Source organism: Prunus dulcis, chromosome 2, assembly GCF_902201215.1.
Source record: "Prunus dulcis chromosome 2, ALMONDv2, whole genome shotgun sequence".
Lineage (NCBI taxonomy): Eukaryota > Viridiplantae > Streptophyta > Magnoliopsida > Rosales > Rosaceae > Prunus > Prunus dulcis.
Window position 1 is genome coordinate 1,194,763 of NC_047651.1, and position 20,488 is coordinate 1,215,250.

The window sequence follows — 20,488 nt, forward strand, 5'->3', positions numbered from 1 at the left end:
TAACATTTACAATATTGAAAACCATAACTAAATATCTTAAATTAGCATCCAACTAACTCTACTCTTACTCTTATAAGATATTCAAAAAGTTCAGAGACCAGGATCTTTTATTTTCTTTTGTACAGGGCCCAGGGTCAGCACCCTACATCATAGACCACCTATTTCTGGTGGACTCTAATTTTATAATGTTAGAAGTTTTAATTAACAAGGCCACATAAAAGAAAATTTTCTCATATGAGAATTCAGTTCTATAAAATATGACTCACCACGTGTCACATGCTGCAAGAAAAGCATTGAAAGGATGTGGATATGAACATTCAGATATTTGATCCAGCAGAGACACAGCTAAAATCCAATTCTAGCACTTTGCTGCAACCTACAGAAAGGTTTGCCAGAGTAGAATCATACAGCTTCAAATTTCTCTGCTGCATAATTCTTAACTGCAGAAGGGATAACAACAATGTTGCAAAAATCTCTAATTAAAAACAAAACCAAAATGCACAAAATACATTGCCAACAATTGCAAGATCAGTCTTTTTAAGATGATTGGCCTCTACAATAAACCAATCACTTTCAATTTCCACTCCACTACTGAAACCTCGCTCAGAAGTAACTGCTCTGACAAAGCCATCATATGTATGGCTTGACGGTTGCAACCCAAATTTTTGCATCTAGATAAAAATGGGCTCCTTTAGTATGTCATAAGATGATATCTGAATGAAGTACATACAAAATAAAAAAATAAATAAAGGGCAGGATAGAGAATCACATAACTAAAACAAAAAGTTGAAATCCGCAAAGAAAATAGACATCACAATCAAAACATACAAAACTAAACTTCTGAAGCTTATAACTACATTGTTCTCCAAACAAGAATATCCTATTTAGCATTCTTTTCCAGAAAAGAAGAAGAAGGAATATCATATTCAGTGAAGGTACCATATGTAAGATTTGCACATAGAAAGGAAAATTCCAGACATTGTAATATATTACACAAACCAACACAAGCTTCTATAGAAAGGTTATTATTATACCTGTAGGATCAACTCTTCTGCCAAGCCACCATTTCTTAATCGTGCACAAGGATGAATAACATCACTGAACGACCATCTCAAAATTTTCGTAACAGGCTGGCTAATATGTATATCAAGCATATCCATTCCAACATTTTCTTCTCCAACTCCCAAGCCAAAAGTAGTGCACTGATCTGCATTAACAGCATGGTCATCCTAATTCTCACAGTATATGGAAGGAACAGAATGTTATTCTCCTCCAAATCAAGTTTCTTCAAGTTTAATTCACAGGTTGAAGGTATAGGAATGTCTAATCTTGACGAATACAACTTTCCTTCAGAAGTTTTATTAACATAAGTGTTTCCCCTGATGGCTAAAGCCACCATATATTGCAACTTCTCATATGCAGATTTTAAATCTCCCACCTAGTAAAAGACCAAATAAACTTCCGTAGAGGAATAATGCTCAGACTGTAGTGTTTGATATAATCCTTCCAAATTTCATGGGCAGCAGGCAGGTTTTGCTGCCAAACTGCAAGCTAAAAGAAATGAAAATACAGAGTAACTATCAATGACCCAAAAACTTAAGAATAGATTGGTCCACTGTCACTATTTCACAAAATGCATGGTAAAAGTGAACTACAAGGAAAACTATTCACATCACCATACGGGCATTGCAAAGATTCAAGAGAGCAGCACATCATCATCATCATCAAAGAGAAACATGACAATCCAACAGGATAGTTCCAGACCTTTTTTGATTGAAAAGTTAAATGCTATAAATGGGTCTTCACTTAGAAATTAAAACTGATCCTTTTATCCCCTTACAAGCACATTGAAGCATTACAACACAAATGATTTGAAGCCATGAATGGCGAGATTAATAGCAACCTAAAGACATTACATGAGTCACCTAAACCAATTCTTATGTTAGAAAAAATAAAACAACTGTTAAAGTGATGAGTCAAAGGCTTTATGCTTGAAAAGTGGAACAAAATAATATTTGAACAAATACAAAACCGTTTTGCTTTACATACCTTGAGAAGCTCTGAATATGTAACTTCATTCTTTCCCATCCCCACCATTTGACGCTCCATTAAGTCCAAACACTGATTGGCATTTATTATACTCTGCATTTTGGCACAAGCCCTTAAGAAACTGTTGTAGATAGGTAGAACTGGATAGATACCAGGACTTTCTCCAAGGAAATTTATCAACTTAAATGCCTGATCAAAGAACAACACATGTGGACACAAGAATATTAAAATATTAACAACTGACAAAGAATGATGGTAAATGTATGGTTGCAACTTAATGGTGGTTCTGATAACTACAGCAATAATATTACAGTAATCCTAACAAGGTAGTTTCACTATTACCAGCTAGATAATACCTTTTAAGTATATAGCATGAATCCTACTTCCTCCAAATATCCTCCTTTACATAGAGCATGCACCATAAGCAAAGAGCATATGTTATTCAGGCTAATCTCTTTTTCATCCATTATTCTCCAAGTCTCCATGACAAACTGCATGAAAAGGAAACAACTGCCAAATAAAATACACTTAGACGCTGAGACTAGGTACCTATAAAAAGCAACTATTGACATGCAGAAAAATTGTAGGACGCCATCCTTACCTTTGCAGTGGCATTTTCCGAAAGTTATTTAAGTCAAATAAAATTGGCAATGTGATCCTACCGATATAAACATGTCCATTGCACAGAAAGTGTCTATACATAGTTTGCTAGGTTTTCCTTTGACACTCTTCACATTACCATAATCAGGCACAAATATCAACAACTCAAATGCACTAACTCTCATTATCTCGGCTAACACACATGTGAACTCAATTAAACACTAACAAAACAAATCAACCTACTTAAACAATGTATACAATTCGTAGTAGAATCAGACACATAAACACGCACACGCAGCGTGTGTCTCAACTAATTGCATGTTCTTCAGCTTACCAATGGATCAGGTGACTTTGCACGGTAATTAAGAATATAGACGAAATCATCAGCTCTTAACAAATCATTCCCATGGCCAAGATTCAAAAGCTGATTGGAAGCTTTGCTTCTCTCACCCAAGCGCAGTGCATCAACAATTTGCATCTGTATGGACCTGGTAATTGATTCTGAGCTGTGCCACGAAACTTCATGACTTGCATTTATCATCTTCCACTAAAATTAACTAAAGGTTTACTGTAAAAACATAAAGTAAATGGTCTGCACATTTATCCTACTTCGAGATATAACCAGGGCAAAGAAAACGAGAAGAATAATATGTCAAGCCAACTAGAAATAATTGAAATTTCTTCATAAGCAATTTTAACAATTGCACTTGAAGCTGTGATTTGACTACCGAAATAATGAAAGTGTAAATGCTAGGTACATTGCACCTATGCATACTATAAAACATGCATATTGACTAATCTAGGTACCCCGCACAAGTTGAAGAGTTTTCAAACATTACCATTTGAGGTTGTAAGAGTTCAAGAATACTCCAATTTGTCAGCAGCAATTCTTCGTCCCTGTAAAAACAACAATGATAATGGAGCAGAATATAACAATATAGTAAAGATAACAAGAAATTAGAATTCTACTTCCACTCGTTTCGCCAACAAAATTTCCCCAGAAACCAAATAGACATACATGGTATTGTGGTTGTCATTTAAAAAGAGAATCTGCAATTGAAAGCAATGGAACCTTTCTTTTAAAAAAAACAAAAGCAGGAATGCGAACAAGGCCATGTTATGAAATGATGATGCACGTTCAACTACAATGTACTTACAGAGGTCTGTGCATGATCAGGGCAGCTCTCAAAACCTACTGTATATACTCAAAAAGCTTTCTTTCATGGTTAACTGGAGAACCAAGTTCCTATTTCTTCACAGTTTCAAGCGGATTCGCAGTGTTTGAGAGGCAAAGATTCGCTTTGGATTCATGGAAAATTTTGTTTTTGTATTCTGGTTATGGCTTGATTTTTTATTTATTTATTTTTTTTTTTTAGGGTGAAGTTAGATTTTTTTCTGGCTAGAAAAGGAGATGATGAAAAACGAAAGATTTTTCAATGGGGTCAGAGAAAGAGAGTGAAGTTTCATATAACAAAACGAAAGAGTGAGGCAGAGGAGGGGGCGGGGATGGGAGTGGAAGCTCGGCCATCGGGCTGCTGGGATTGCCTCTTTTCTTTTCTTCTTTAATTCTTATGTCGAAGGGTAAACTTGGTTTTTCATTGGAAACACAAATTGATTGTCCTTTTAGATATTTGATGGGTCTAAATAGAAACACTGTTTTTTTGTACATATGGCCCAACTCAAAAAATTTGGCTTGTGCCTCTTGGTTCATTGGGCCCTGGCCAGGGCCGGTCCAGTGCATGATTTTAGAAGTTCCCCAATTAGAAATCGTAATTTCTGTTTTTTCAAATACAAGCAATAGATTAAGAGTGCTGTTAAACGAACCCTAAAATTAACTGAGTACACCCTATAATTTAAGTACACCCTAATATTTTAATTAAAATGTAATAGAACTATCAAAAATACCCCTGATACACCCTAATACTTGTAGCATTATTTTATAATTGATTTTCAGCTTGATTTTTTAAATAATGTTTATAAATCTTTGACTTTTCATATGGATTTATGCTTCTACTAAAATTGCTGACACTTTTTTTGCAATTCCAAGTTCTTGCAGTCACCACCTCGTTCGTTAAAAACATAATAGGACAAATGGGAAATTAAACACAAACTATCTCATAACATTTTTTGTGTTGGAAGAAACCAAATGAGCAAAAAGCCATCATAATTACCCATGCATGAAGCTGAGACAAACATATGGAGATTTATCCATGGCTTCCAAAAAAAACATGCTTTTGGTTGTTCAGAGATGGTCTAGGTAAGTCAGATTGATTTTCATATTCATAAAGAAACTTAGACTTAGACTTAGACTTTGATTCGATTTCTTTTCTTACTGCTGATTGGGTAATTAGGATGATAAAAGATTGTTAGAGCATAAACACAAAGAACAGGAAGGCTTCATCTGCTCCAATCCATTTTGACTTGCGGATCACAAAGATAGGAACCAAGTAATCTCTTGATTAGGGTTGAATATGGTTAGTATGGTGTACTTATTAAAATTATATTTGTTTCACAATTCCATATATGACAGGACCTGATCCCAATTCCACTTTGGAATCCGAGCTGGACACTGTGCATGTCCGACACCTGACGAATGTCGGGCACAAATGACCTTTTTACCCTTCCTGTTACAATTACAAATAAAACTTTCTTTAGACTCCTGCCGAAAATTCGGCAGAGTCTCCCCTGTATTTTGTCCAAACCCAAAATCTTCCACCTGTGAAACAAGCAAATAAATTCACCCAACTGCCAGAATACATCCAAACAACCATTCACCATTTCAGGTTTCTCACTAAAACTAGATATCATAGTATTTTCTAAAGTTTACAGGGTTTCAAGGACTTTTCCACAAAACTCTACATTACTTGGTGGCGTGGAAGCTAGGAATTGCCCGGTGGTGGAGTCCAGCGCACTTCTACAGCCTGGGGCGAAAAACAAGTTTAAAAATGTGAGTGGACAAAAATAATGTTCTTGAAAACAATTTATAACCATAATAACCCCCGCAATCAAATAATATGTATGTAAACCTAAAGTTCATCCGTATTCAAATATAAAGCATTAAAATTAACAGATATAGGTATATGTATGTAAACAGATAGGAAACGGTACGAAGACCAAAAAAAAAAAAAAAAAAACTGATATAAGATTTCTGAAAGAAATAATTTTATAAAGGCACAGAAATTCCTTTAAAACTACCACCTAAGTGTACCCCTGTAAAATCCGTCAATTCCCCTGGCAGGTCTTGGCGACACAAAGTCTATCCGAGCTGCAAACTGGGAGGATTCAGGAGACTATGATCAGCCCGATTTGCCGGCAGGTCTCGATGACACCAAGTCAATTCGAGCCGCTCTGACAAGATTCAAGGGACCGTAGTCAGCCTGATCCGCAATCCTGGCAGGTCTCGGGGATACAGAGTCAGCCGAGCCGCAAATCTTGGCAGGTCTAGGGACACCAAGTCTGCCGAGCCGCAAATCCTGGCACTCACGGTCCGAGCGTCCCCGAAACTCGTGAAGCAAAGTCAAGTGCACTGACAGAACTATAAACAGACTGGATGTCCTTAGACATCGGTCCGTCTGAGGGTAATCACCAAATAAAAGGTGGGTACATGGTGGTCTCAACTAATTTACTCACGAAAAGTCTAATAAAGAACTGTAAATCTCAATTCTGCTGCTGTTTCTGTTATATAAAGCTCAAAGTCTGCTATTTATATAACTTTAATAATATGTATAACTCAAAATATTTAACAGTATAAAACATGCGAGAACACTTATTCAAGATCAAATAATGAAATTCACTCATATAAACTCATTTATAAAAACTTATTTATATATAAAATCAAAATAAAATCATTTATATAAACTCATTTGTATAAATCACTTATATAACTCATTTATATAAAATTATTTATGAAAAAAAGTCCACTCACTGCTGGTCCGAGCTAGCTGGATCTCTTGAAAGTCCCTCCTGTGGTTCTGTCGGGCCTCCGGTGCCTAATTAATCATGAATATTAAATTAATAAAACTGTTCGATAAAAGAATTGAATTAAACACCCTGCCCCCGGCTCCTAGAAATGCGTCCACTCATTTTAAAGTCACTCTTATGCCCACTTTAGCATTTAGACAATTAGAACAGCTCAAAAAGTCCGAAACTTTGCTAAGCGATAAACTGCCAGACTGGCCGATCCGGAACCCCGTGGGGTCCATGAACCCCGATGACCAATCTGGGATTCTCTAAAGGTTCCTCATAGAGAAAGAACCATGTTCCGGTAGTTTGGTTTGAAACGGATGGTTGGATTAGCCAAAATCGCGTTATCGCTTAAAATCCAAACCCTAGCCCTAGGGTTCGCGATTTCGGAGTATCCGGGACTCCGATTCGCAATCCGTCAAATCCTACACGATCTTGGAATCATGTAGTATGACATATTCAAAAATTGAGTGCGATCCAACGATTCGACGACACTGCACCCAAGGATCGCGCGATATGGAAAATCCGTTCGGGGCTCAAACGGACTCCGAATCGAGATCCTCGAAATCCTACGCGCTCGTGATCGCAAAACTACACAGAGTCACTTCACCACCCTCACCCACGTGCCCCAGCACGCGCGGGCACCGATGAGTGTCTAAAGCGATTTTGGCTCCCGAAAAAACTTCAAAACACGGCTCCAAACTCTTACCCTAGGTAAAACACCATATTTGGAGCCACTTTTGTTGTTGGACCTACCCCAAAAAGTGACTGAAAGTGGCCGAAAACAGAGGCTGAAAATCGACTGAAACTTCAAGCTCAAAAATCCGATGGCTACACTACAAATCTATCTAATCCGACCTAACAGGCAGATAGAACAGCTCGAGAGGTTCAAGATCCATACCTGGGTCGACGAAAATGGTGGCCGGAGGAGGGAGATCGGAGGCCTTGAAGTTTCGGTGATTTTCAATGAGTTCCCGTCGTTCTTTCGCAGTTTCCAGCCAGCACAGGTCGCCGGCGGGCGGGGGATCGATTGGGAAAGGTAGGGGACTCGACTGAGGTTCCAACGCCACCGGTCCCGTGGCCAGTGGTGCTCGGAGGCGGCGCCAGCGAGCTCTGGAAGGAGGCAGCCCGTTTTCTGCGCGAGAAGAGAGAGCTGCTGGATTTTATAGATCCACCTTTGAAATATTTACGGTTATGCCACTAAGACTCTTTTGACCATAACTCTTTCGTTCCAACTCCAATTCGGGCCCACTACGTGTCTATGAAGTCGTTTCGCCGTGCTCTACGCAATGGCGCAAGCGGAATTGTCAAATTCCTTCTCAATCAAAAAAATCAAATGTTTCCTTATTAAATAATGTGAGGACAAAATCGTCTTTTTGTTAGAATAAATTAATCCTAATGTTTAGGTATTTTGTTACTTTTTAGGTATTTTGTTTTGGGTTATTACAATATATCCTTTTTGGTCATTTTATATTAGGGTAAATCAGTAATTCAATATATATTTTTGTAGTAGGGTGTACTCAGTTAATTTTAGGGTTCGTTTAGCAGCACTCTAGATTAAACTATAAGGGAGAGCGAGTTTCTCACACATATTATCAAAATGTAATAGGGGTTCAATCTAAGACTGCTAATCTACCAAGATGTATACACTTTTGTTTTTGTTTTTTTTTTTTTCCTTTGCCTTTGTCTCAAGTATGGTGTTTTATAACTTGCTTGTCAAGTTGGGTCTGGAAAACATCTTTGAGCCAACTTTGGTTATTGTTGTTGTTGTTGTTATGGTCGTACCCTTTGCCTTTACCGTCGCAAGAAAACCCAAGCTCTTATCTTATATCATGTCAAAATTTCAGAGAGACGTGCCAGCTGCTCACAATTAGCAATACCAATATTTTCCTCAACTTAATCACTTACAAAGCCTAATAGGTATGAAAGTTTTATCACAAAATGCATATGTGATATTAGTAATGAAACCATTCATTATGTGAGACTTATATTATTCAACAATCACTGCTTAACAATTTAAGGATTATTATATATCATGCGTGCGGTGATAAAAGAAGAGCTGCAAATAATTGGTTATGTGACTTTTGGCTTTTTTAATTACACATGCAGCATGCTATGGCAAAACTGAGAAACTAATAAATTAAAATAATTAATAAAAAGAAATGAAATTCAGTCTACTCATTATGGTTAGTTTCCATAAACAAATAGCGGGTTTGGTCCAATCAAAATAAAGTTGCAGGACGAATAAAAGAAAGGTACTGGTTTCCTGAATGGAAGACTACGAAATGAAAAAAATAATTTACATGAGAAACCAAATCCTAATTACGAGTCTAGTATTACCATGCCAAGAAAATTTCCCTCTAAGTCTTCAATTTCAAAAAGGAAAAAGGTAGCCGTTGGAAATCTCTCTAGCTAGAGCTAACACATAGCCCTCAATACAAATACCTCAAGACACCAAAAATCTAGTTAAGATTTGATCTTCTTCAAAAAAAAGATTGAGAAAATCTATGTGAATGAGATTTTGATATCATTCTCTAGATTTGGATCAAAATGAATATGTCTGGTCGTTGTGCTTATAAGAAAAATGAACTCAGGAAGGGAGAAGGGTGAGATGACAAGAAAGCAAGAGCAATTGGCACAATTCCGATGGTTCTTCTCTGTATTACCAGTCAGTACAAATATAGGTACATGGGTTAGACTTGTGCAAGTCTATTTACAGAAACTTTAGAAATATAAGGTAAGTACAATCAATTGCATATATTACAGATTTAATTGATAACTAAATCTGGCTGACACAGCGCTGTGCTTGTGATGAGGAGTCTTCTAAGGCTGATGGATTGGGGTCGGCTGATTGCATGGGACTGATGGAAGGAATGGAATCTGTTGGAGCAGATTGGACGGGATCTGCTGGGGTGATATTCTCTTTACCCCCCCTCAAGCGTAACGGAGCAAGGCGAAGATTGAGCTTGGATTTAAGAACGGAGAACCGATCACGACTAAGGCCCTTAGTGAAGATGTCAGCAATCTGATGGGAAGAGGGAACATAAAAGGTATGAAGGGCCTTCCGAGCAACTAATTCCCGAACAAAGTGATAGTCGATCTCAATATGCCGAGTGCGAGCGTGGAAAATAGGATTGGCAGCCATATAGATGGCGGAAAGATTGTCAACATAGATACAAGGTGCAGAACGAAGAGGGATACCAAGTTCACGAAATAGGAAGCCAAACCAACGAATTTCAGCTGCAGTATGGGCAAGAGCACGATATTCTGCTTCAGTACTAGAACGAGAAACAGTAGACTGTTTCTTGGCAGTCCATGTGAGGAGATTAGGTCCAAAAAAGATACAAGCACCAGTGGTAGATCGTCGATCATCAACAGAACCAGCCCAATCAGCATCAGAGAAGCTACGTAAAGTAAAATCAGTGGACTCGTGAAAAACAAGCCCTTGCGCAACTGTACCTTTAATATACCGAAAAATGCGCTTGACAACCTGAAGATGGGAAGAACGAGGGTTGTGCATAAACTGACACACTTGATTGACGGCAAAGGAAATGTCAGGCCGTGAGAGAGTAAGATATTGGAGGCCACCCACCATACTCCGATAGGTAGACGGATCAGATAAAGGATCACCATCAAGACAAGATAGTCGAGTGTCAGAAGGTAACGGTGTAGGACATGGTTTGCAGTCAGTCATATTAAACCGTTTCAATAAATCAATGGCATATCGAGTTTGAGAGAGAAATAAACAATCAGGAAACCGAGTAATTTCCATGCCAAGAAAAAAATTGAGCTCACCCATGCGACGGCTATCGAAGGTGGAACACAACTGATCCAGAAACTGGTGTACACTTTGCGGGTCAGAGCCAGTGACAATGATGTCGTCCACATATACGAGAACATACATAGTGCAGGACGATGAAAGATGAATAAAGAGCGAGGCATCAGAGTGGCTGTGAACAAATCCTTGAGCAAGAAGAAAGGTACTAAGGCGTTGAAACCAGGCTCGGGGAGCCTGCTTAAGGCCATAGAGAGCCTTATGCAGTCGACACACAGCCTGAGGACGTGAGGGATCATGAAAGCCAGGGGCTTGTTTCATGTACACTTCTTCCTGCAGATACCCATTCAAGAAGGCATTCCGAACATCAAGTTGCTGAAGAGACCAGTTATAAGAAAGAGCCAGAGACAAGATAGTGCGAATAGTAGCCGGTTTGACCACTGGGCTAAACGTTTCTTCGTAATCAAAACCTTCTTGTTGATTGAATCCCTTGGCAACAAGACGAGCCTTATAGCGATCGACAGAGCCATCTGCTTTCCGTTTAACTTTGAAAACCCACTTGCATCCCACAACATTCATTCGAGAGGTGGCCGGAACCAAAGACCATGTCTGATTCTTCATAAGAGCATCGTACTCATCCTTCATGGCATCTTTCCAGTGACTGTATTTGGAAGCTTGGGTGAAGCTGGTGGGTTCAATAGACGTGGGGTCTGAGCATGTGGCAGAGAGACCATGAGGCAGGGGATGCGGATGGGTGGGAGAGTAAAGGGGTTTTGTGACAGGACCAAAGGGAACGATGGACTTGAGACTCTTAAAATGTTGGGGATGGTTTGGTGTATCAGGAGAGTTAGGAAAAAGAGATGGATCAAGAGGGGAAGAAGGGGGAGTCGATGCTGGGGATGAGGTTGTGGTGTGTGGAATGAGCGAAGATGGAGGAGTCGGAGGGGGTGATGTGTTTGCGGTATCTGGGATGGACGTTGAGTCCGTGGGAAACAAGGTTGGCAGGGGCGATATGGCTGGGTTCGTGGGATGGGATGATGGCAAGGAAACCAGAGGTGACGGCAAGGAATTTGGAGATGGAGAAGATGGCACGGGATCTGCTGGAGCATATGGAGATCGAATTGGGTCATTGTGGGCTGGGCTTGGGGAAGGGTTGATTTGTGGAGAGGCAAGTGGAATGGGGTCAGATTGGGGTGGACCTGTGGAAGTGCTGATTCGGTGAGAGAACGAGTTGGGCCCAAGGTCAGAGTGCGCATCAAATGTGGGCTGGGCATCAGGTGCAATCTGAGGCTGCCGATAAGGAAAAGTGGTCTCATCAAAAGTCACATTTCTGGATATATAAACGCGACCTGAAATAGGATCAAGACAACGATAGCCTTTATAATGATCATCATATCCAATAAAGACACATGGAACAGATTTAAAAGAGAGCTTATGCTTGTTGTATGGCACCATATGGGGAAAGCAAGTACAACCAAAACTTTTAAGAGAGGTATAATCCGGTGGGCGTTGAAGTAATTTCTCATAAGGAGACAAGTGGCCAAGCTGAGGAGTTGGTAATCGATTAATCAGAAAAACAGCAGTGGAAAAGGCCTCAACCCAAAAGTTATGGGGCAAGCGAGACTGAGCAAGCAAACAGAGGCCCATTGCGACAATATGCCGATGTTTCCTTTCCACCACTCCATTTTGTTGGGGAGTGTATGGACAGGAGATTTGATGAGAGATGCCATGATCACGTAAAAATGTCAGAAATAATTTGCTAGTGAATTCACCACCACCATCAATCTGCAATTGTTTGATGCTAGAACTAAATCGATTTTCCACCATCTTTTTGAAGTGAATAAATGTATGTAGAACATCTGATTTCTTAGCCAATGGATATAACCAAGTGAACCGAGTATGATCATCAACAATGGATAAATAATACCGATAACCGAAGTTGGAGGAAATCGGTGCAGGGCCCCATAAGTCCAAATGTAAAAGTGCGAATGGAAATTGTGCATGAGACTGTCTATATTCAAAGGGCAAGCGACAAGATTTTCCCAAAGGACAAATATGACAAGGTTTATTGGGGATAATTGTACCATCAAGTGGTAAATGGTACTTATTCAACAACGTAGTAAGGACTGAATGAGATGGGTGTCCAAGTCGTGCATGCCACACTTCCTGTGTTGTACGCTGTCCATAATAAGCAATCTGACGGGCAATATGAGGGGCTGTCTGAATATGATAAAGACCATCAGAGCTATAGCCAGTAAGGAGTACCGTCTCCGTCTTGTTGTCCTTTACACGAAAACCATTAGCATCCAACTCAAAGAAACAATCATTATCACAGCAGAAACGACGAATAGAGAGTAAATTTTTGCGGATCGCAGGCACACATAAGACTTCATTAAGATGTAATGACTTACGCAACCCAGGCAACGTTGTATTGCCAACATGTGTTATTGTTAACATATTTCCATTGCCAACAATAATTTGATCAGTACCTGTGTAAGGCTGAGCATTGGGAAGAGAGGTTGTGTTGGCTGTCATGTGGTGAGTGGCACCTGAATCAAAACACCAATTGAGGTTTGCCATATCAGCAGGAGGAAGGGAAGAGGTTGCCAAATTTTCTGCCATGTATGCATGAGGTTTGCGGTCAGGACAAAAACGGGCTATGTGGCCTGGCTTGTCGCACCGAAAACAGATGACTTCACTCCGCGGGGTATTTGAATGGAACAATGAGTGAGCATTTGAGGAATTTCCTTGTGGTGTTGGAAGAATTGGAGGGCGTCCATCAGAGAGAGTCGCAGGAGAGGAAGAGATGGTTGCAGATTGTCGGTCGCGAGGTTGAGAGGCTTGATCTGGAGCCCAAGGTCCTTGATTTGGCTCCCAATGATCTGTTCTCCTGAATCCACGCCCGCTGTGCCCTTGATTCCAATTCCTTCCACGACCACGTCCTCTTCCAGATCCAGGATAAGGATTTTGGTTGCGGCCAGTCATGTTAGAATTGGAGATGTGCTCGTTAGGCATACGGTCAGCAGCCATAGCAACGCCTGAAGCAACATTAAGAGACATTCGTTTCTGTAGATGCTCTTCTCTTAGAGCTAGATCGTAGAATCGATCGAAATCAATATCAGGATGCAGATGAAGGGTTGTGGCTAACTCTTTATATTCAAGGCCAAGTCCATCCAGGACATAACTGATGAGTTCATCATCATCCATTGTTGCACCAGCTTGTGTGAGGGAATCAAAGAGTGATTTGGCATGATTGAGATAATCAGTTACAGTGGTGTTGTTGTCCTTTCTGAGTGTGCGAATTTGGTCTCGAAGAATTCGTACACGGGTACTAGCAAGAGGTGAGAGACGCTTGGCCAACATGGTCCAGGCTTGATGAGCAGTGGTACATGGGATGAGAAGTGTCTTAATGGAGGAGGAGGAAGTTGCCTTGATCCAACTCAGGACCAGTTTATCCCTAGCTAACTCAGGGTGCACAGAGCCATCATCTTGCACTTTGGGTGGGTCTGTTTTGTTCTTGACAATCGCAGCAAGGCCGTGCATCTCTAATACATCTTCAAATTGGGATTTCCAACTCAAGTAGTTGGTGCGATCCATAGGAACTGGAAACAAGGATGAGATGTTGAATGAGGTGGGCAAAGAAGAGGTTGAGAGTGAGGGTGAAGTGAGTTTTGACATTTCAGAGATCAGTTTTGACATATCAATATTGCTTGATTCTCCAGATTTGGGTGTGTTGGCCATTGGTTTGGGTAGGATCGATATTTTGAGGGTTAGCTCCGAGTAGCTCTGATACCATATAAGAAAAATGAACTCAGGAAGGGAGAAGGGTGAGATGAGAGGGAAAGCAAGAGCAATTGGCACAATTCCGATCATTTTCTCTGTATTACCAGTCAATACAAATATAGGTACATGGGTTAGACTTGTGCAAGTCTATTTACAGAAACTTTAGAAATATAAGGTAAGTACAATCAATTGCATATATTACAGATTTAATTGATAACTAAATCTGGCTGACAGAGCGCTGTGCTTGTGATGAGGAGTCTTCTAAGGCTGATGGATTGGGATCAGCTGATTGCATGGGACTGATGGAAGGAATGGAATCTGTTGGATTGCATACTCTCTCCCTATTTTCCATCCAATGATCCTTAAAGATTTGCTTCTGTTAATAGAATCTATGGTGCCAGCAATGTTGCCAAAATGCTCAAGGTAATATTACCCATTCGACACTTCACTATTTGTAATTCTTAAAAAGCAATGGCCATGGCCCCCCAACCCTACAAAACCTTTCTATCCTTTCGATGTTTCTGCATCCATACAAATACAATAGTTTTTGTTTCCTCTATTTTCTAGGTAAGTCTCATTTTATTGTATTTTAAGAAAACTACTTTGAATTTGGGTGCTTCCAAGAATCCTGAGGGTAATTCTCTTTCATCATAGAGTTAAGCACTGGAAAAAACTTATTTATACTACCAGGGTATTACGAGTGATAATTTTTTCATATGACAATACATGATTAGTTTAGGATACTGCCACACTGACATCCTTTTATATGAAAATTCTTCTCATTAAGCATGCCATGATCATGGTGTTTAACGATCTAAAGATTTGCACTCAATTTTTGCTAATCAACTGAAAAACCAAAGATTGGAACAGAAAAGAAAATTAATTAATGTGAAAGATAGTAAGCATAGAGTGATAGTACGATGTGGGAGGGAGAAGAGAAGGCACATTGGCAGCAAGAGATTATATTTGGGAAAGAAATGAATAGAAGGTCGTGTTCTGAAATTTTTAATGCAATATTTGTAGTAACTTTTTAAGTTTCTTTTTTCTCTTAAAATGTAAATCTATTTGAAGAGCTGAAGCTTTTTTTATTTCTTTTCTTAAAAATATATTTTTCATTAACATTACCTATTGGTTTCTCGTTTTAAATCTCTAACTGTGATTCTTATGATTAATTATCAGGAACTCATCATGCCCCATCTAAGAGCTGAAGCAGCAGAGACCTTGCGTTATGAGGCTCAGTGTAGAATACAGGATCTTATCTATGGCTGCATTGGGGTTATTTCCCAATTATACATCAACAAATACAAGATATATACAGAATGTCAATTAGCTAAAACACGTGCTGAAATTGCCCTCATGAACTCTGATGGACAAGAACCTCCTCAAGCTCAAGTTGATCAGCACATTTAAAGTGAATTCCCCACTTAAATTTCTTGTAGCAACAAAGCAATGTCGGGCCCACCCAATTTGGTTCTTCCTCCAAAATTCCTTTTATCGATATTGTTTTGTATTACAAAAAACAAGTATTATTACCAAAATATTGAAATTGTTGTTTCATTTATGGTTAATTGTGGAGGAATAAAGATGGATAAACAAGTAATACAGTTGTTATAGAGTGCCTTAGAATGATTACTTTTGAAAACAAAGAAGGCATTGGAAATTAATTAATTCTCTCTAGAGCTAGAGCTAGAGTGATTATAGAATACTATAGTAGTATGGCCACGTGGTACATCTTGTACACGTGATATAATATAAGTGGATATTTATTGATACTATTCTCTAAAAGGGAGGAAAATTAACGTTGTCGTCCACCTATATTATAACATGTGTACAAGATGTATCATGTGACCATACTATCCTAATGTGCCCTATTTTCCTACCAAATCATCTTTGGTTGAGATGTACCAGATGGTATGTCTTTATTTTTTGGGTGGAACCGATGGTGTGCCATATTAATCAACAAAGAAGAAAATCAACAAGTGAGGTTGGCATATCTGATAAGTCCAAGAAGTGTTAGGTAGAAGAAGTTAGCAAATGGAAGAACCAAGCTTTGAATCTAGATCTTTAGACGTATAAATATCAACGTATTGGTATTTGGATGTGAGCAATCTTAGGCCAGTGGCAAGAATCAAATCCGACCCTCAGACAGAGAAATAAGTTTTAGGTATTTATTCTTTACTTCAATTCGTGGTAAAGTGTCTCTATATTTCTTTAATGAGAAGGAATTTTAATTATGGTCACGTGGTACATTTTGTAGGGAATCATGTGCTAAAAGGGGAGGCAAGGCATGTATCCTTCACTAATCTCCAAATGCTTTACTTGAGATCAAGTGTGATCCTAATTCTATTAACAATCTTTGCTTGCTAGCAACAAATTCTTTAGACTAACATAGTAGGCTAGAATCATATGCCTTACCTAACCAATGTTTACTTGAAAGATGCCAATTACAGGGACTTATATAAAGACTAGCCATTGATGATCCATTTCCACGATCACCATTTGAAACAAACACTTGAACTTATTGCAATTAATTCACCTCTGCTTTTATTCTGAATCAAGGCAATGGCAGAAGGAGTCCTCTTCAACATTGCAGAAGGAATCATTGGAAGGTTAGGCTCCTTGTTTTTGCAAGAGATTGCGTTGCCTTGGGGTGTCAAAGATGAGCTCCGAAATCTTAAGGAAAAAGTTGCCCAACTCCAAGCTGTTCTTCTTGATGCTGAGCAAAAGCAAGCCAAGGAAAATGAAGTCAAAGTGTGGCTCGAAAGCGTAGAAGATGCAGTTTATGAAGCTGATGACGTGCTCGATGAGTTTGAAGCTCGGTGGAGACAAATGGTGCCGGGAAATAATAAAGTGTCAAAGCAGGTATGCATCTTCTTCTCTAGCTCAAATCAGCTTGTTTTTGGGCTGAAAATGGGTCATAAGATAAAAGATCTTAACAAGAGACTTCATGAGATTGCCTCGAATAGAACATTTGGTCAATTACAAGTGAACCACGAAGATGCACGATTTGTAATAAGAGAGAGGGTCACCCACTCATTTGTCCGCGAGGATAATATAATAGGGAGAGATGAAGATAAAAGAGCAATTATTCAACTTTTGTTGGATTTGGATCCCATCCCTACAAAGAATGTCTCATCGATTTCCATAGTTGGATTTGGAGGATTGGGAAAAACTACACTTGCCCAACTAGTTTTAAACGATGAGATGGTTGAGAAGCATTTTGAGCTGAAAATGTGGATATGTGTGTCAAATGTATTTGAGTTGGATATACTTGTTAAGAAAATCATTCAATCTGCAACTAATGACATAGTCAAAAGCCTTGAGATTGATCAGTTGCAAAAAGAACTGAGGAAAATAATAGATGGGAAGAGATACCTCCTTGTGTTGGACGATGTATGGAATGATAATCGTGAAAAATGGTTTGGCTTGCAAAACTTGTTGATGGGTGGTGGAAAGGGTAGTAAAATACTAATAACTACCCGTAGTGAAAAAGTTGCAAAAATAACAGACACATCTAAACCATATAACTTAAGGGGTTTAAGTGAAGAGCAGTCTTGGTTTTTGTTTAAGAAAATGGCATTCCAAGATGGAAAAGAGCCAACGAGTTCAACCATTAAGGCCCTTGGGGAGGAGATTGCTAGAAAATGTAAAGGGGTTCCGCTTGCTATAAGGACCATAGGACGGATGTTGTACACTAGAGATCCAGAAACTGAGTGGTTGGCTTTCAAGAATAACAAGCTTTCAACAATAAGGCAAGAAGAAAATGATATTTTACCAACACTTCAGCTGAGTTATGATGTTCTCCCATCACATTTGAAACATTGTTTTGCTTATTGTAGTTTGTTCCCGCCTGATTATGAGATTCCCGTAGAGAATTTAATTATGTTGTGGGTGGCACAAGGGTTCGTTAAGTCTTCAAATCCTAATGAGTGCTTGGAAGATGTTGGTTATGAATATTATAAAGAACTAGTTTGGAGATCTTTTTTCCAAGAAGAAGAAAAAGATGAGTTTGGTATAATAAAAAGCTGTAAAATGCATGATCTCATGAATGAACTTGCTGTTAAAGTGGCAGGGGAGGGAAGCACAAGAATAGATCGCAATAAGACTGATTTTGATGCAAAACGTCTTCTTCATGTATCTTTCGATTTCAATGTTGATTCATCGGAATGGAAAATACCAACATCCTTGCTGGAATCAAATAAGCTAAGGACTTTTCTTTTCCTAAGCCAAAATGGGTGGGAGATGTCATTCCATAAGTCATTTTGTGCTACAATTGCTTCAAATTTTAAGTCATTGCGTATGTTGAGTTTGAATGAATTGAGTGTTACGAAATTGCCAAAATGTCTTAGGAAAATGATACATTTAAGATATCTTGATCTTAGTGGAAATCCCATTAAGAGACTTCCAAATTGGATAGTGAAACTTCAAAATTTGGAAACACTAGATCTCAATTGTTGTCGGTTTCTTGTGGAATTGCCTAGAGATATTAAGAAATTGATCAACTTGAGGCATCTCATTTTGGCAAATTGTGACAACTTGGCTTGGATTCCTCGTGGATTGGGTGAATTGACTCATATTTGTACTTTGAATACATTTGTTTTGAGTGAAAACAAATCCATGTTAAGGGACAGTGCAGGGCTCAATGAGTTGGAAAAGCTGAAGGATTTAAGAGGAGAGTTGAAAATCAAAAATTTGAGGTGCGAGCAAGATATGGTGTCAGAATTGAATTATGATTGTGCAGTTTTGAAGGAAAAACGACATCTCTATTGGTTGGCTCTACATTGGATGCACATTGAAAGAGAAAATAATGATGCGGAGGAGAGTGATGTAATTATAAAGTCAATGGAAGCGCTGCAGCCCCATTCGAGTCTAAAACAGTTAGTCGTGAACGGATACCCGGGTGCGAAGTTTGCGAGTTGGTTTCATTCTCTCACAAATATTGTGTATCTCACATTGTCTGACTGCTTCCACCGTTGGATCATTTACCTTTTCTTAAGAGTCTTCATCTTAACAAGTTATGGAATTTGGAGCACATATCTGCAGAAGACATGGTTAAAGACTTTGCCAGTGATGAGACGATGATGATGTCAGCTGCTTCTCCATCGACGACCTTCTTTCCCTCCTTAGAGAGTCTTTATCTAATGTATTGCCCTAATCTCAAGGGATGGTGGAGGAATGAAACAGCTTCAGCTTCAGCTTCTTCATTTCCTTGTCTTTCTTTTTTATCCATATGTGATTGTCCTAACCTAACTTCCATGCCGCTGTACCCAAATCTTGATCAACTGTCGTTAGGGAGAAGCAGCTTGAAGGTCCTTCCCTCCTCCTTTGTTCTCTCCAAATTAAAATCTCTGGAGATTGAAGGTGTTGATGATATGCCAGAAGAAGGGATTGGAAACCTCACACTACTTGAGAAGCTTCAAATTAATTATTGTCCTAATTTGGTATCACTACCAGATCAAGGGATGGGTCGCCTCATCTCCTTACAGGAACTGAGAATTTGGTATTGCCCGAAATTGGGGTCACTACCAGAAGGGATGGGCAACCTCAAATCACTTCAGTTGCTTTCGATAAGGTATTGCCCTAATTTGGCATCACTCCCGGAAGGGCTTCGTTGCCTCCTCTCATTAAAAAGGTTGATAATTGATGGTTGCCCCATCTTAAAGCAAAGATGCCAGAAAGAAACAGGGGAGGACTGGTCCAAGATTGCTCACATCCCAGACATTAGCATTGGTGCGTTTTTCTAACTAATTTCTTTCTTTTGCATTCACACTTTCATTCAAACGGCAACCAACCTCAACTTGTTCATTTTCTTCTTTTTCAGATTGAGGTTATGAATTTTAAGGGTTGGTTCAGTGGAGATTGGATCCCCACTAAAAACTCTTATGGCTTGATTGTGATTGTGCAACAGCAGGTCACCAAAAATGTGGTAGGTATGTATTAGATGATGACCCCTTGATCCTAACATTGTTTTGTTGTTGGTATGTTCACATGATAATAACATTCGGTTCTATTTCTTATTTTTCTTTTATGGATATGCAGTGATTAAAAGAAGAAACTGATTAGGCATCCTGGCTTTGATCATACAAGTGACTCGGTTGTACTTGTAACTCTCAAATTTCCTTATAGCTTTTGACATTGTGAAAGCAGTTTGTATTTTGTCATGATGGCTGATATTTATGAATTAAATTTCAGATTCATCTGCCAAGAATGAGGTTAATTCCCTTCAGTATTCATCTTTTGGTTGTACTTTAGTTAATGATTGAGTAATAATTTGGTTGTTTAAATTAAGAGATGTTAACATTCATCTTGTTAATTAAT

General features: G+C 39.0%; 1 long non-coding RNA gene and 1 pseudogene across 3 annotated transcripts; one reads left to right on the forward strand and one right to left on the reverse strand.

The window, feature by feature from the left end:
- Positions 1 to 448: 448 nt before the first annotated feature.
- LOC117620241 lies at positions 449 to 3,796 on the reverse strand. Of its 3 annotated transcripts, none has more exons than XR_004584706.1 (5): positions 2,984 to 3,795; positions 2,406 to 2,540; positions 2,050 to 2,238; positions 1,035 to 1,207; positions 449 to 671 (listed from the first exon to the last, which is right to left on the reverse strand). It is a non-coding gene; the product is annotated as an uncharacterized LOC117620241 (long non-coding RNA). The 3 variants fall into 3 exon arrangements; XR_004584707.1 differs by having other exon boundaries at positions 649 to 713; positions 2,984 to 3,796; XR_004584708.1 differs by lacking the exons at positions 449 to 671; positions 1,035 to 1,207 and adding an exon at positions 1,244 to 1,551 and having other exon boundaries at positions 2,984 to 3,794.
- A 12,645-nt stretch (positions 3,797 to 16,441) lies between these two features.
- On the forward strand, positions 16,442 to 20,468 carry LOC117617285 (annotated as a pseudogene).
- The last annotated feature ends 20 nt before the right edge of the window (positions 20,469 to 20,488 follow it).